Genomic DNA, 16,238 nt, shown 5'->3' on the forward strand with positions numbered 1-16,238 from the left:
ATCGCCAAATTGGTTGGACATCACTGCCTCGTCCACCCAACAGTCCACGCCTGGTAACCTCGGACTTCCATCTCTCTGGGCCGCTTAAAGATTCTCTACGGAGAACACACTTTGAAGATGACGAGAGAGTCAGTCGTGCTACAACAGGACAAGAGCTTTTACCAGCGGGGAATACGTGCTCTTTCACAACATTCGCGTACGGCTATAGAACGTCATCTATATCTACATCTACATACATACTCCGCAATCCGCGATACGGTGCGTGGCGGAGGCTACCTCGTACCACAACTAGCATCTTCTCTTCCTGTTCCACTCCCAAACAGAACCAGGGAAAAATGACTGCCTATATGCCTCTGTACGATCGCAAATCTCTCTTATCTTATCTTTGTGGTCTTTCCGCAAAATTTCAGTTGGCGGCAGAAAAATTGTACTGCAGTCAGCCTCAAATGCTGGTTCTCTAAATTTCCTCAGTAGCGATTCACGAAAAGAACGCCTCTCTCGAGGAGAGACTCCCACCCGACTTCCTGAAGCACTTCCGTAACACTCGCGTGATGACAAACCTACCACTAACAAATCCAGCAGCCCGCCTCTGAATTCCTTCTATGTCCTCCCTCAATCCGACCTGATAGGGATCCCAAATGCTCGAGCAGTACTCAAGCATAGGTCGTATAGTGTTTTATAAGCGGTCTCCCTTACAGATGAACCACATCTTCCCAAAATTCTACCAAAGAACCGTCCACTTTTCCCACAACTGCCATTACATGCTTGTCCCACTTCATATCGCTCTGCAATGTTACGCCCAAATATTTAATCGACGTGACTGTGTCGAGCGCTACACTACTAATGGAGTATTCAAACATTACGGGATTCTTTTTCCTATTCATCTGCATTACTTTACATTTATCTATATTTAGAGTTAGCTGCCATTCTTTACACCAGTCACAAATCCTGTCCAAGTCATCTTGTATCCTCCTACAGTCACTCAACGACGACACCTTCTCGTACACCACAGCATCATCAGCAAAGAGCCGCACATTGCCATCCACCGTATCCAAAAGATCGTTTATGTAGATAGGAAACAACAGCGGACCAACCACACTTCCCTTGGGCACTCTAGATGATACCCTCACCTCCGATGAACACTCACGAAAAAAAAAAGTTCTAATGTGTGTGAAATCTTATGGGACTTAACTGCGAAGGTCATCAGTCCCTAAGCTTACACACTACTTAAGCTAAATTATCCTAAGGAGAAACACACATACCCATACCCGAGGGAGCACTCGAACCTCCACCGGGACTAGCCGCACAGTCCATGACTGCTGCGCCCAGACCGTTCGGCTAATCCCGCGTGGCACTCACCATCGAGAACAACGTACTGGGTTCTATTACTTAAGAAGTCTCCGAACCAGACACATATTTGGAACCAATCCCATATACTCGTACCTTAGGAGTCTGCAGTGGGACACCGAATCAAACGCTTTCCGGAGGTCAAGGAATATGGCATCCGTCTGATACCCTTCGTCCATGGTTCGCAAGATATCGTGTGAAAAAAGGGCGAGTTGCGTTTCCCAGGAGCGATGCTTTCTAAAGCAGTGCTGATGCATGGACAGCAACTTCTCTGTCTCAAGGAATTTCATTATAGTCGAAATGTGAATATGTTCGAGAATCCTGCAACAATCTGATGTTAAGGGTATTGGTCTGTTATTTTGAGGATCCGTCCTTCTACCCTTCCTATATACAGGCGTCACCTGCGCTTATGTTGGAGACTACGTACAAAAATAGGACATGGGCAAGTCATGTTGACGTGTATTGTTCTGAGACTTAATAGTAAATATGTTCTTGAGAAAACAAAGTGGGCCATTACTTGTAGAACGACCCAGGTGATACTGCACGGAGGCGACTGTTGTGACGTACGGCGACGGCGGCGGCGGGGAAGTTTCCGGGCCATCCTTCGCCGCCGCTGCCGGTGTATAATTGGCCGCCTGTGGCCGCTCGGAGCACAGCGCAGCCCGCTGTCAGGGGGAGCGAAGCACCGGCCACCACACCGCCGCCCATTGTACCGTTTATTCATGGCGGGCACACAAAGCCGCCCTGTGCCATTGTGTCGCGGGGAATTACCTCGTCGTAAGTCACGTCTTCACCTGCGCGGAACTCGCCCGCTACGTCCGCGCTGCGTTCTGTTTGTTGCCAGGTGTCGCGATATTCGCGTCCGTGTCCCGACCTGTATAAGCTCCCATCACACGGTGCGCGTAAACCGTACACCTATGCATCAGCGCCCCCAAGCGTGCGTACCTGTAACTACAGGCTGGTTTACATAGACCTATCACACCACCCACGCGGGATATATCTGGCGCATATGCGCAATAGACTGTGATAACGAGCGATACGCAAATAGAACTGTCTGATCTCTTGTAAAGTCATCTTCGACTTATGTAGTCCTGTCTTCCTCAGTTGCGTTTAGTATTACGGTATATTGATAATTTTTACTTATGGGCCGCGCGGGATTAGCCGAGCGGTCTTGGGCGCTGCAGTCATGGACTGTGCGGCTGATCCCGGCGGAGGTTCGAGTCCTCTCGCGCGCATGTGTGTGTGTGTTTGTCCTTAGGATAATTTAGCGTAAGTAGTGTGGAAGCTTAGGGACTGATGACCTTAGCAGTTAAGTCCCATAAGATTTCACAAACATTTAAACATTTTACTTGTGGACCGTCTGACAGAAACTGAATAAAACACAATTTTAGTGCCATACGCCTTTCGCCTTTATTTTCTGCAAGGCATCATCAGTGGCAGGTTTCGTGGATAATTTCTTGCATATTACACTCCTGTTGCATTTTTGGTGTTCTTCGTCTTCTTATGAATGCCAATTTGCGGTTTTTTCCCCACATTCCACAGCACTATGAGCTGAACGCTTGTGTCAATGCAATGCAATGCAATGCAATGCAATCGACAGAAACCAAAATATAGGATTAATCCACTAAATTACAGGCCCATATCATTAACGTCGACATGCAGCAGGATTTTGGAATGTATGCTGTGTTCGAAAATTATGAATTACCTCGAATAGAAAGTTCTACTGACACAGATTCAACACGGATTTAGAAAAATCGTTCTTGTGAAACACCAAGTGCTGAGTACTGTTGACAAGGGATTTCAAATTGATTCCATATTTCTAGATTTCCAAAAGGCCTTTGAAACTGTATCACACAAGCGACTTGTAGTGTAATTGGATGCATAGGGAATATCGTCTCAGTTATGTGACAGGATACGTGATTTCCTGTCAGATGATGATGAAGTTTGGTTTGTGGGGCGCTCAATTGCGCGGTCGTCAGCGCCCGTACAGAGTCCCAATTTCTACACAGTCGAATTTTTTTACGCAATACAATCTAGCCACTGCCAGAATGTTGTGGTGGTGGTGGACGGGGGTGTGGCGGGGGGTGGGGGGTCATGGCTCTGATGAAAGTAGATGTTTTCTAAGTTTGTCACTAAATATGTAGTTATCGTTTTTCATGTGGAAAATGCAAACACGGTGTGATGTTCAAACATGTGACATGCAATACAATTCAGGAATCACCCAGACAAATCTTCATCAGTTATTTAGTCATCAAGAGCCTACAAAATCTAAATTTCATCTGCAAGACAATATTTTGAGTCATCAACAACAACAACTAGATGATGAAGGTAAGTAAGAAAGTTTCTCTTTTGTATATCTTACACCTCCCAAAGTTTTCAAAATTTGTGCAACGACAGACAATTTTAATAGTGGTATGTGGGAGGAGTAGATATATTTAGAATGTTCTGGCTCACTTACTCATTCACTAACTCAATACTGCATTTTCTAATTAACTCAACTGATTTTTTAATTCAGTATATTTAATTAATTCAACCAATTTCTAAGCTTTAGCTTAAAACCTAATTTTTGCAATAAGTCTATCGATTTCAACTAATTACCTCATTATCCTCGATAACCAACCGATTTCTAACTTCATTACTTCATTTACAACATTATCATAAGAAAATAAATTTAATGACTCATTTCCCTAGTTGATGATAAGAAATAAGTGAATGTCAAATTCACCTATTTTGACTTCATTCTATAAAAGGTCATCATAAGGAAAAAAAGTAAATGTCAATGCACTTATTTTTACTTCATTCTATAAAAGGTGATCTTCAGGAAAAACTGTGAATGTCAAATTCAAGTAGATTAAAAAGCAGATTCTAGCTCAATAGCTCAATCACTAACTCAATACTGCGTTTTCTAATTAACTCAACTGGTTTTTTAAAATTCAGTCTATTTAAACAACTCAACCCATTTCTAAGCTTTAGCTCAGTATATAATTTTTTCAATAAGTCTAGCGATTTTAACTAACTACCTCTTTATCTTCAATAACCAAACGATTTCTAACTTCATTGCTTCATTCACAACATAATTGCAAGAAAATAAATTTAATTAATTATTTCTCTAGGTGATTGTAAAAAAAATGTATAAAATGAATTAGTTAACAAAGGTGGATTATTTAAATGATTTACAAATTTTAATGGGAATTCACATCATTTACAACATGATTATAACAAAATAAATTTAATGACTCATTTCTCTCGGTGATTGTAAGAAAATAAAAAAAAGAATTAGTTAACAAAGGTAAATTATTTAAATGATTTATAAAATTTAATGGGAATTCACATCATGAAATTCATTAATTCTATTTTTAAGTTGCTTCATGCATTTAAATAGAGTCGATTGTAGATCTATTCAACAACGAGCTCACATACAACAATAAGCAAGTGTTTTTGATTATTGATGAATAAAATAATCCATGGTTTAAAGCAAAAAATCTTGTTGAAATATTAGACTATAAAGACATTGATAAAGATGTTAGAAATAATGTTGCTAATGAAGATAAAGTAAAATATGAAGATATTTTGAATGCAGCCTCCAAAGTGGGATTGATAGGCAATGATCTCTTCAGATAAGTACGAAAATAATTTCACTTTACTTTCAGCTACCTCAGTTTCAGCTACTTTTTACTTTTTTTAAGCTTTTTAATTCTACCTACTTTTTCATAACACAAATAAATTTTTTCCTCTCTAGATGGAAGCTGCTATTAAAATGTGTGCTACAAACAAAAATAAATATTCCTTAACAGAACTTTTGGGAAATAAAGTAAAACCAAACAACGAAAGATTTGGCTTATGGTTACTTACAGAAAATTTGAATAATAAGAATCTTATTACAAATATTGGAGATATAATATACACAAATGGAGAACAAAAATTAGAAGAACTTTAACCAATTAGAGACCCATTTTACAATAGTATTACAGTGTTGAATTGATCTACAATCGACTCCATCTGAAGGAATGAAGAAACTTAAAAATAGAAATAATGAATTTCATGATATAGAGTTCATGATGCGAATTCCCTTTAAATTTTATATGTCATTTAAATAATTTACCTTTGTTAACTAATTCATTTTATTTATTTTCTTACGATCACCTAGAGAAAGAAGGCATTAAATTTATTTTCTTAGAGTGACATTGTAAATGTTGTGAATTCTTATTAAATTTTGTAAATCATTTAAATAATTTACCATTGTTAACTAATTCATTTTCTTTATTTTCTTACTATCACCTAGAGAAATGATACATTAAATTTATTTTCGTATAATGACATAAATGATGTGAATTACCATTAAATTTTATAAATCATTTAAATAATGTACCATTGTTAACTAACTGATTTTATTTATTTTCTTAGGATCACCTAGAGAAATGAGTCATTAAATTTATTTCCTTACAATGACTATATAAATTAAGCGAATTCACATAAATTTTATAAATTATTTAAATAATTTACCTTTGTAAACTGATTCATTTTATATATTTTCTTGTGCTCATGTAGAGAAAGGAGTCGTTAAACTCATGTTTTGACGATTACATTGTAAATGAATGTGAATTCCCATTAAATTTTGGAAAGCATTTAAATAATTTACTTTTGTTAACTAATTCATTATATTTATATTCTTATGATTATGTAGAGAAAAGAGTCATTAAATTTATTTTATTATGATCATGTTGCAAATTACTTAATGAACTTAGAAATTGGTTGTTTATCGTCGATAATTAGGTGATTTAAAATCGATAGAGTTATTGAAGAAATTAGGTATTGAGGTAAAGATTAGAATTCAGTTGAGTTAATGAAATATACTGAATTTAAAAAGATCAGTTGAGTTAATTACAATATCCGGTACTGAATTAGTGAGCCAGAAAATACAAGATATATATGTATTGGGAGGGTAATATTACAAGGTGAGTCGATGAACCCTCTCGCAGGTACTCAAATGTGGTCTGCAGGCTCTTCGTGTAGATGTACATGCAGAGGAGTGCAGGCAAGTTACTCGCTACAGGAAATGACTCGATGATTGTTGGCCGGAAGGCACCTCAACGACAGTGCGAGGGCGCTGCCCCAGTGAGGGACGAAACGGAAGGTCTCTCTGGTCTGGTCCGGCCTCGCCTCGTGCTGTGCTGTGCTGTGCTGTGCTGTCTTCCGGTGGCCGCTCCACGCCTGACGCTAATAGCTGCGGGCGCCGGCGGTCGTAAAGCGGGTATTCCTGGCTGTGGCTGTGGCTGCAGCCGTGGCCGCGGTCTGCTCTGCCGTGAGGCCGCGTGGCAGGGAGGCAGGGAGGCGGCTGGGGAAGCAACACAACACACTGCCCGCCGGCGCCATTTTCCTCCTATGTATATGTGGGAAAGGGGTGGGGGAGGTGCCGAGTAGGGCGTGTAATTAGGGTATGCTAGTAGTCCAGGTGTAGAAGTATGAGACCGGAATTTCCCTACAGACGGTGCTAGACGTCAGTATGAGGCCCGTGAGACCCGGACGATACGGCGGCCATCTTGCTGCCAAACTGCGGGCAGGACTTAAGAATGGCCAGTAGCGGAAGAAATAAAAACTTTGAGGTTCGCCGATGACATTGTAATTCTGTCAGAGACAGCAAAAGACTTGGAAGAGCAGTTGAACAGAATGGACAGTGTCTTGAAAGGAGGATATAAGATGCAAAACGAGGATAATGGAATGTAATCAAATTACATCAGGTGATGCTGAGGGAATTACATTAAGAAATGAGACACTTAAAGCAGTAAAGGAGTTTTACTCTTTAGGGAGCAAAATAACTAACGATGGTCGAAGTAGAGAGGATATCAAATGTAGACTGGCAATGGCAAGCAAGGCGTTTCTGAAGAAGAGAAATTTGTTAACATCGAGTATAGATTTTAGTGTCAGGAAGTCGTTTCTGAAAGTATTTGTATCGAGTGTAGCCATGTACAGAAGTGAAACATGGACGATAAATAGTTTGGACAAGAAGAGAATAGAAACTTTCGAAATGTGGTGCAACAGAAGAATGCTGAAGATTAGATGGGTAGATCACATAACTAATGAGGAAGTATTGAATAGAACTGGGGAGAAGAGGAGTTTGTAGCACAACTTGACTAGAAGAAGGGATCGGTTGGTAGGACATGTTCTGAGGCACCAAAGGATCAAAAATTTAGCATTGGAGGGCAGCGTGGAGGGTAAAAATCGTAGAGGGGGACCAAGAGATGAATACACTAAGCAGATTCAGAAGGATGTAGGCTGCAGTAGGTACTGGGGGATGAAGAAGCTTGCACAGGATAGAGTAGCATGGAGAGCAGCATCAAACCACTCTCAGGACTGAAGACCACAACAACAGTAGGGCAGTAGTGAAATAAACGCTCACCGCATCAAAAGCACAAGACAATATGGCGAAATCATTCGTTAAATGCCTTTCTTTACAGCCATAATATACTCGTAGTAGCCTACAACGAACAGCACACGAAAACGTGATACAGTGGTTGTAAAATTATTCGTTACTTGCATTTATCTCCTTTAAAGTTCGTTTACTACACATACTGCAATGAAAGTAACGTAAATAAAAATAATATAGTGTATAGCATTTGTTTAGTCTCGGAAGTGCATAACGCTAAAGATTTAACGCACGTGTATTACGTCAGATGAATGAAAGTCGTAAGGAGTTGTTTACCCTGTGACATGCAAAACGTGTGAGACGTGTCAGTACTTCTTGTCACGTATTCAAACTTTTTGCATGTCACAAGTAAACAACTCCTTACGACTTTCTTTCATATATATACAGGGTGTTACAAACAGGTACGGCCAAACCTTCAGGAAACATCCCACACACACGAATAAAGAAAATATGTTTTGTGGACATGTGTCCGGAAACGCTTAATATCCATGTTAGAGCTCATTTTAGTTTCGTCAGTATGTACTGTACTTCCTCGATTCACCGCCAGTTGGCCCAATTGAAGGAAGGTAATGTTGACTTCGGTGCTTGGGTTGACATGCGACTCACTGCTCTGCAGTACTAGTATCGAGCACATCAGTACGTAGCATCGACAGGTTAGTGTTCATCACGAACGTGGTTTTGCAGTCAGTGCAATGTTTACAAAAGTGGAGTTGGCAGATGTCCATTTGATGTACGGATTAGCACGGGACAATAGCCGTGGCGCGGTACGTTTGTATCGAGACAGATTTCCAGAACGAAGGTGTCCCGACAGGAAGACGTTCGAAGCAATTGATCGGCGTATTAGGGAGCACGGAACATTCCAGCCTATGACTCGCGACTGGGGAAGACCTAGAACGACGAGGACACCTGCAATGGACGAGGCAATTCTTCGTGCAGTTGACGATAACCCTAATATCATCGTCAGAGAAGTTGCTGCTGTACAAGGTAACGTTGACCACGTCACTGTATGGAGAGTGCTACTTGAGAACCAGTTATTTCCGTACCGTGTACAGCGTGTGCAGGCACTATCAGCACCTGATTGGCCTCCACGGGTACACTTCTGCGAATGGTTCATCCGACAATGTGTCAATCCTCATTTCAGTGCAAATGTTCTCTTTTCGGATGAGGCTTCATTCCGACGTGATCAAATTGTAGATTTTTACAATCGACATGTGCGGGCTGACGAGAATCCGCACGCAATTGTGCAATCACGTGATCAACAAAGATTTTCTGTGAACGTTTGGGCAGACATTGTTGGTGATGCCTCGATTGGGCCCCATGTTCTTCCACCTACGCTCAATGGATACTATACCTGTGCCGCTAGAACATATGCCTTTACAATGACGAGACGACATGTGGTTCAGGCACGATGGAACTCCTGCAAATTTCAGTCGAAGTGTTCGTCCGCTTCTCAATAGCAGATTCGGTGACCGATGGATTGGTAGAGGCGGACCAATCCCATGGCCTCCACGCTCTCCTGACCTTAACCCTCTTACTTTCATTTATGGGGGCATTTGAAAGCTCTTGTCTTCGCAACCGCTTCGTGCTCGTATTGTGGACGGCTGTGATACAATACGCCATTCTCCAGGGCTGCATCAGCCATCAGGCATTCATGCAACAGAGGGTGTATGCATGTATCCTCGCTAACGGAGGACATTTTGAACTTTTCCTGTAACAAAGTGTTTGAAGTCACGCTGCTACGTTCTGCTGCTGTGTGTTTCCATTCCAAGATTAATGTGATTTGAAGAGAAGTAATTAAATGAGCTCTAGTATGGAAAGAAGGAATGTTTCCTGAAAGTTTGGTAGTACCAATTTGTAACACCATGGTCGTTTTTACAGTAGCCTACATTTAACATAACAAGACAACAAACGAAAAAGATTACAAAAATCAGGTAATGTTGAATGTAGGCTACTGTAATAAGGACCAAATATAACAAGAAAACTACCATCTATCTTCTACCCCACAGTAAGTATGCCTATTAAAAACTGTCTTCAAGAGTACCTACAATTAATTACTAGGACTAATGTTTCAGCAACCACGACAGCTGCGGAAAACGTGCTTACAACTTGCCTGCGTCAACAGTCAGGCGATAACACTGAAACCAAAATAATGCCTTGTGTTCTGATTCGGAACGAAATAAAGTTTGACGCTATTATGTCGAATGATCGTGGCACAACAATTGCAGGGACTTTCCGTTTCCAGTAATCATGTAGGCCTACCGACTTCTTCACAAAACGCTTCATTATTTCAACTCGTATTTTAAGATTGCAAACGCTAATTGCGTACTAAAAACGATGTACAACTAAATCGAACATGCATGCACAACGCATAACAAGTCTCTCAATGATTCAAATACGTTTCAAAAGTCCTCTGAACTTCAATTCAGCTCAAAGGCACGGCGAACATAGGCAGCGCGTGAGACGTTTGGCAGGAAAATGGCGTCAAAGCTAATCAACCAATCACGGGCAACTTCACCTATGGCCACTCTGTCTGTATACACTATACAGGCTCTGCTTCCTCCTGAGACCGCGTCTTCGGTGCCATCTGCTTCCTGCACCGGCCGACGGCGAATGTCAGCACACGGTGACCCAGGTTCCGTACATCCGTATCTGTTTCGAGCACGTAAACATGTCGAGTTTTGTGCCTAAGAACTGCGATTTGCAGACAGCATTGATTTTTTGAAGAAAACTGCAACAGAGTCGCATCGAAAGCTTGTCGGCGAACATGGTCTCGGGAAAACAGAGTGTCTGGAGTGGTCTAAGAAATTCAAAAGTGGTGATTCTGACGCAGGAAATGACGACTGCGGGAAACCGCGGAAAAAGTTCGAAGACGCCGAATTGCATGCTTTGCTGGATGGACACGCTATTCAAACGCAATAGGAACTCGCGGAACAACTGACTGTGACGCAGAAAGCCGTTCCTCTTAGGCTGAAAGCTGCACGAAAGGTGCGGAAAGTGGGTAAACTCAGACGTTCAGTTATTGCAACCAAATTCCGGTTTCACACTTCTACATCTGGTAACGCTGATCGACACCGCTCGCCACGGAGATCCTAGCGCAGTGGTTACTGTTTACGTTCGGCTCTTTCGACTATGGTGTAACCCTCCCAGTCTCTTACATTTTTGCTTCAAATCACGATTCGCTGACTGTTTGCAGTCGGATGATTCTATGAGTATCACAGTTTCATTATACGCAGGGGTCTGACAAAAATATGAAAACGCTGCTAAAACGCATGCTTCAACATAGTTCCTAGCCAAGCCTTCATGTCACATTCCTGTACCGGTAGGCTATAATTAAATTTTCCCTATTTCCTACGTTATCGTGGTGTCATCGCCAGACACCACACTTGCTAGGTGGCAGCCTTTAAATCGGCCGCGGTCTGGTAGTATACGTCGGACCCGCGTGTCGCCACTATCAGTGATTGCAGACCGAGCGCCGCCACACGGCAGGTCTAGTCTAGAGAGACTCCCTAGCACTCGCCCCAGTTGGACAGCCGACTTTGATAGCGACGGTTCACTGTTTACATACGCTCTCATTTGCAGAGACGACAGTTTAGTATAGCTTTCAGCTAAGTCATTTGCTACGACCTAGCAAAGCGCCATATTCGGTTACAATGTCTTCTGAACAGATAATATTGTGACTCGTGTCCCGTCAAGAGCGACGTTCATCATTAATGGATTAAAGTTAAGTATCAACTAATTCCGTCCGCTTTCTGAATTCTAATCAAATGGGCATGTGCCAACTCCGCATTTGTAAACATTGCACTGACTGCAAAACCACGTTCGTGATGAACACTAACCTGTTGATGCTACGTACTGATGTGCTTGATGCTAGTACTGTAGAGCAATGAGTCGCATGTCAACACAAGCACGGAAGTCAACATTACCTTCCTTCAGTTGAGCCAACTGGCGGTGAATCGAGGAACTACAGTACATACTGACGAAACTAAAATGAGCTCTAACATGATAATTAAGCGTTTACGGACACATGTCTGCATAACATCTTTTCTTTATTTGTGTGTGAGGAATGTTTCCTCGCGCAGTCATGAACCGCGGGACTGCTACGGTCGCAGGTTCGAATCCTGCCTCGGGAATGGCTGTGTGTGATGTCCTTAGGTTAGTTAGGTTTAAGTAGGTCTAAGTTCTAGGGGACTGATCACCACAGAAGTTAAGTCCCATAGTGCTCAGAGCATTTTGAATGTTTCACAGTTTTGCCGTACCTTTTTGTAACACCCTGTATAGAATGAATTTCCTTTAATTTACGTCTATGGTCACAAACCATGTGACCATAGACGTAAATTGATGGAAATTTATCAATGCGGGCTTTCGGAGCCGAAGGGCCATTGGTATACCCTCGGTGACTGCACGGCACAAGGCTTTACGCCTCGCCTGACTCCGTCAGCACCGACACTGGGCTGTTGAAGACTGGAAACACGTTGCCTGGTCGGACGAGTCTCGTTTCAGATTGTATCGAGACGATGGAAGTGTACGGGTATGGAGACGACCTCACGAATCCCTGGACCCTGCATGACAGCAGGCGACTGTTCAAGCTGTTGATGGCTCTGCAGTGGTGTGGGCCGTGTGCAGTTGGAGTGATATGGGATTCCTGATACGTCTGGAAATGACTGTGACATGTGACACGTACGTAAGCATCCTGTCTGATCACCAGATCCATTGTGCATGTAACGTCCCCTTAGTATACTTAATGGATTACTATGCTGATAAACCCCTTACATTGTTTGATTTTAAAACAGCTGAGTAGAACTGAACGTACTCAGATATTTCTCTCTCTACCTGTTCTGATCAACACTAAACTGACACACAATATTTTTAGCGCAACGCAGTCTGACTTTCAATAATCCCTGCAAAAGAATGGCCCTGACTAACAATAACCTATACCTTTCTTGAATAACTTACCTGACAAAAATCTTCGTTACTCAAACTACTGCAATACAGCGTGCGCCAATACTGCCAGTTGAATAAAAGATTCTAACTACTGAAGCCACTAACTATCAAATGAAAGATTTTGATAGAGAACAAACAATGTATTTACCTTAATAGTGGTCAAAAGTCATAATATACACTCCTGGAAATTGAAATAAGAACACCGTGAATTCATTGTCCCAGGAAGGGAAACTTTATTGACACATTCCTGGGGTCAGATTCATCACACTGACAGAACCACAGGCACATAGACACAGGCAACAGAGCATGCACAATGTCGGCACTAGTACAGTGTATATCCACCTTTCGCAGCAATGCAGGCTGCTATTCTCCCATGGAGACGATCGTAGAGATGCTGGATGTAGTCCTGTGGAACGGCTTGCCATGCCATTTCCACCTGGCGCCTCAGTTGGACCAGCGTTCGTGCTGGACGTGCAGACCGCGTGAGACGACGCTTCATCCAGTCCCAAACATGCTCAATGGGGGACAGATCCGGAGATGTTGCTGGCCAGGGTAGTCGACTTACACCTTCTAGAGCACGTTGGGTGCCACGGGATACATGCGGACGTGCATTGTCCTGTTGGAACAGCAAGTTCCCTTGCCGGTCTAGGAATGGTAGAACGATGGGTTCGATGACGGTTTGGATGTACTGTGCACTATTCAGTGTCCCCTCGACGATCACCAGAGGTGTACGGCCAGTGTAGGAGATCGCTCCGCACACCATGATGCCGGGTGTTGGCCCTGTGTGCCTCGGTCGTATGCAGTCCTGATTGTGGCGCTCACCTGCACGGCGCCAAACACGCATACGACCATCATTGGCACCAAGGCAGAAGCGACTCTCATCGCTGAAGACGACACGTCTCCATTCGTCCCTCCATTCACGCCTGTGGCGACACCACTGGAGGCGGGCTGCACGATGTTGGGGCGTGAGCGGAAGACGGCCTAACGGTGTGCGGGACCGTAGCCCAGCTTCGGAGACGGTTGCGAATGGTCCTCGCCGATACCCCAGGAGCAACAGTGTCCCTAATTTGCTGGGAAGTGGCGGTGCGGTTCCCTACGGCACTGCGTAGGATCCTACGTTCTTGGCGTGCATCCGTGCGTCGCTGCGGTCCGGTCCCAGGTCGACGGGCACGTGCTCCTTCCGCCGACCACTGGCGACAACATCGATGTACTGTGGAGACCTCGCGCCCCCGTGTTGAGCAATTCGGCGGTACGTCCACCCGGCCTCCCGCACGCCCACTATACGCCCTCGCTCAAAGTCCGTCAACTGCACACACGGTTCACGTCCACGCTGTCGCGGCATGCTACCAGTGTTAAAGACTGCGATGGAGCTCCGTATGCCACGGCAAACTGGCTGACACTGACGGCGGCGGTGCACAAATGCTGCGCAGCTAGCGCCATTCGACGGCCAACACCGCGGTTCCTGGTGTGTCCGCTGTGCCGTGCGTGTGATCATTGCTTGTACAGCCCTCTCGCAGTGTCCGGAGCAAGTATGGTGGGTCTGACACACCGGTGTCAATGTGTTCTTTTTTCCATTTCCAGGAGTGTATATAGCAGTTCATGTAACCCAGTCTTACAGATTTACTGTGTCTGATGGACACACGTCCAGATCATCCGCTCTCAAAACTCCGCCATCTCTCTCCCCACATCCACCACTGCTGGCGGCTCACCTCCAACTGCGCAACGCTACGCGCTGTTAACAGCCAACTGCCCAACACTACAATGGCGATTATTACTCCAACAATGCAAACCAACCACAGACTGCACAGCACAGTCAGTGATTTTCGTATAGAGCGATACATGGCGTTGCCAACATAAAAACCTGAATAGCCTACTTACTTGCATTCCGACGGATTTGGGCAGTTGCAGCAGAGCAATGCGACACGCCACACGTCCAGAATTGCTACAGAGCAGCTCTAGGAACACTCTTCTGAGTTTAAACACTTCCGCTGGCCACCAGACTCGCCACACATGTACACTATTGAGCATATCTGTGATGCTTCGCGACGTGATTAGTCGAGTCCATGACACGTGTTACGGCTCTGCTGTGTTCTCGCACGAGCCCTAGACGGTATTAGGCGGGTGTACCAGTTTCTTTGGCGATTCACTGTACTTAGCGAGTAGGTCATGACGACACTTTAAATCCAGAATGAGATTTTCACTCTGCAGCGGAATGTGCGCTGATATGAAACTTCCTGGAAGTGCCTGACCGAGACTCGAACTCGAGACCTTTGCCTTTCACGGGCAAGTGCTCTACCATCTGATCTTCCGAAGCACGACTTAAGCCCGATCCTCACAGCTTTACTTCTGCCAGTATCCGTCTCCTACCTTCCAAACTTTACAGAAGCTGTCCTGCGAACCTTGCAGAACTAGCAGAGCTCCTGTAACGTTTCGAAGGTCGGAGACGAGATACTGGCAGAAGTAAAGCTGTGAGTACGGGCGTGAGTCATGCTTCGGTAGCTCAGTTGGTAGAACACCTTGCCCGCGAAAGGCAAAGGTCCCGAGTTCGAATCTCGGTCGGGCACATTGTTTTAATCTGTCAGGAAGTTTCGACACTTTAAATGTTTGTATCCGGTCAATAATTATGGGGAAGATTGAAAATTAGTTTTCCGATACTCTCTCGGATACGGAAGCTGGCACTGCCAGAGGGTGTTCTATCCCCTCAGCAGCACAGACGGCGTACAGTGTTGTACAGGTGAGGGAGTTCTTGTTATCGGCAAGTAAGTCGGCGCTTCCGGTGAGGCAAGCAGGCGGCGGTACCAGCCGCTGAGCACCTAGGAGATGCCGCCTCCCGCGACCCCGTGAGAGCCGGCGGCGTGCGAACGCGGAGCCCCCCGGACAATGAGCGGAACTGCAAAGTGCGTCGTAAAGTGTGGGGCCGCCACACGCCGTGCATGGCTCACACAGGCCGCCCCCGACCCTCGCTACACGCGGCTGGCCGGTAGCGCGTTGCGGGCACGCCTCTCAGCCGAGGGCTTCGTCCACACACACGCACACACACATGTGCGTCTCGCGCCTAGCGTCAACGCCGACTCGAAGGAAGGTCTCGTCGCTTGTTGGTGACGTCACGTCAGCTAGGCACTGCGAACGCCAGGTCTGTTGCAGGCAGAAACGCCTGGCCGTGCTTGTCACTACAAATCCCTTATTTTCGGACAAAATATTTGGTATTGTTTTGGATTCTGCAGTTTTATTTAGATGAAACATTTTCTTACTATCGTAAAGCTACAAATGAAGATCATAGTTTTGTACTACTGAATCCTGTCGAAACAAACGTATATCAATATGAGAAGCTGCTTTGCCCCATTGCAAGCTTCGGAAATCTTACATTCTAATAACTATATTTGCTTGAACCATTTTGTTATCGAAACTTACCCCAATCCCCTTACAATAAACTCCTTTCTTTTATTTATTTATTTATTTTCGTTTGACATCGTCACGGCAAATGTGAACTAATTTACATCTGTAAATGTCCAACTGTTGCCAATCA

At 44.2% G+C, this 16,238-nt stretch overlaps 1 protein-coding gene across 1 annotated transcript in view; it reads right to left on the reverse strand.

The window, feature by feature from the left end:
• The window catches only part of LOC126293373 (transcriptional activator cubitus interruptus), a 1,766,542-nt gene that overhangs the window by 1,069,380 nt on the left and 680,924 nt on the right, over nt 1–16,238 (reverse strand). The gene's annotated exons all lie outside the window — the stretch shown is intronic.

This window comes from Schistocerca gregaria, chromosome 10, assembly GCF_023897955.1.
Source record: "Schistocerca gregaria isolate iqSchGreg1 chromosome 10, iqSchGreg1.2, whole genome shotgun sequence".
Taxonomy (NCBI): domain Eukaryota; kingdom Metazoa; phylum Arthropoda; class Insecta; order Orthoptera; family Acrididae; genus Schistocerca; species Schistocerca gregaria.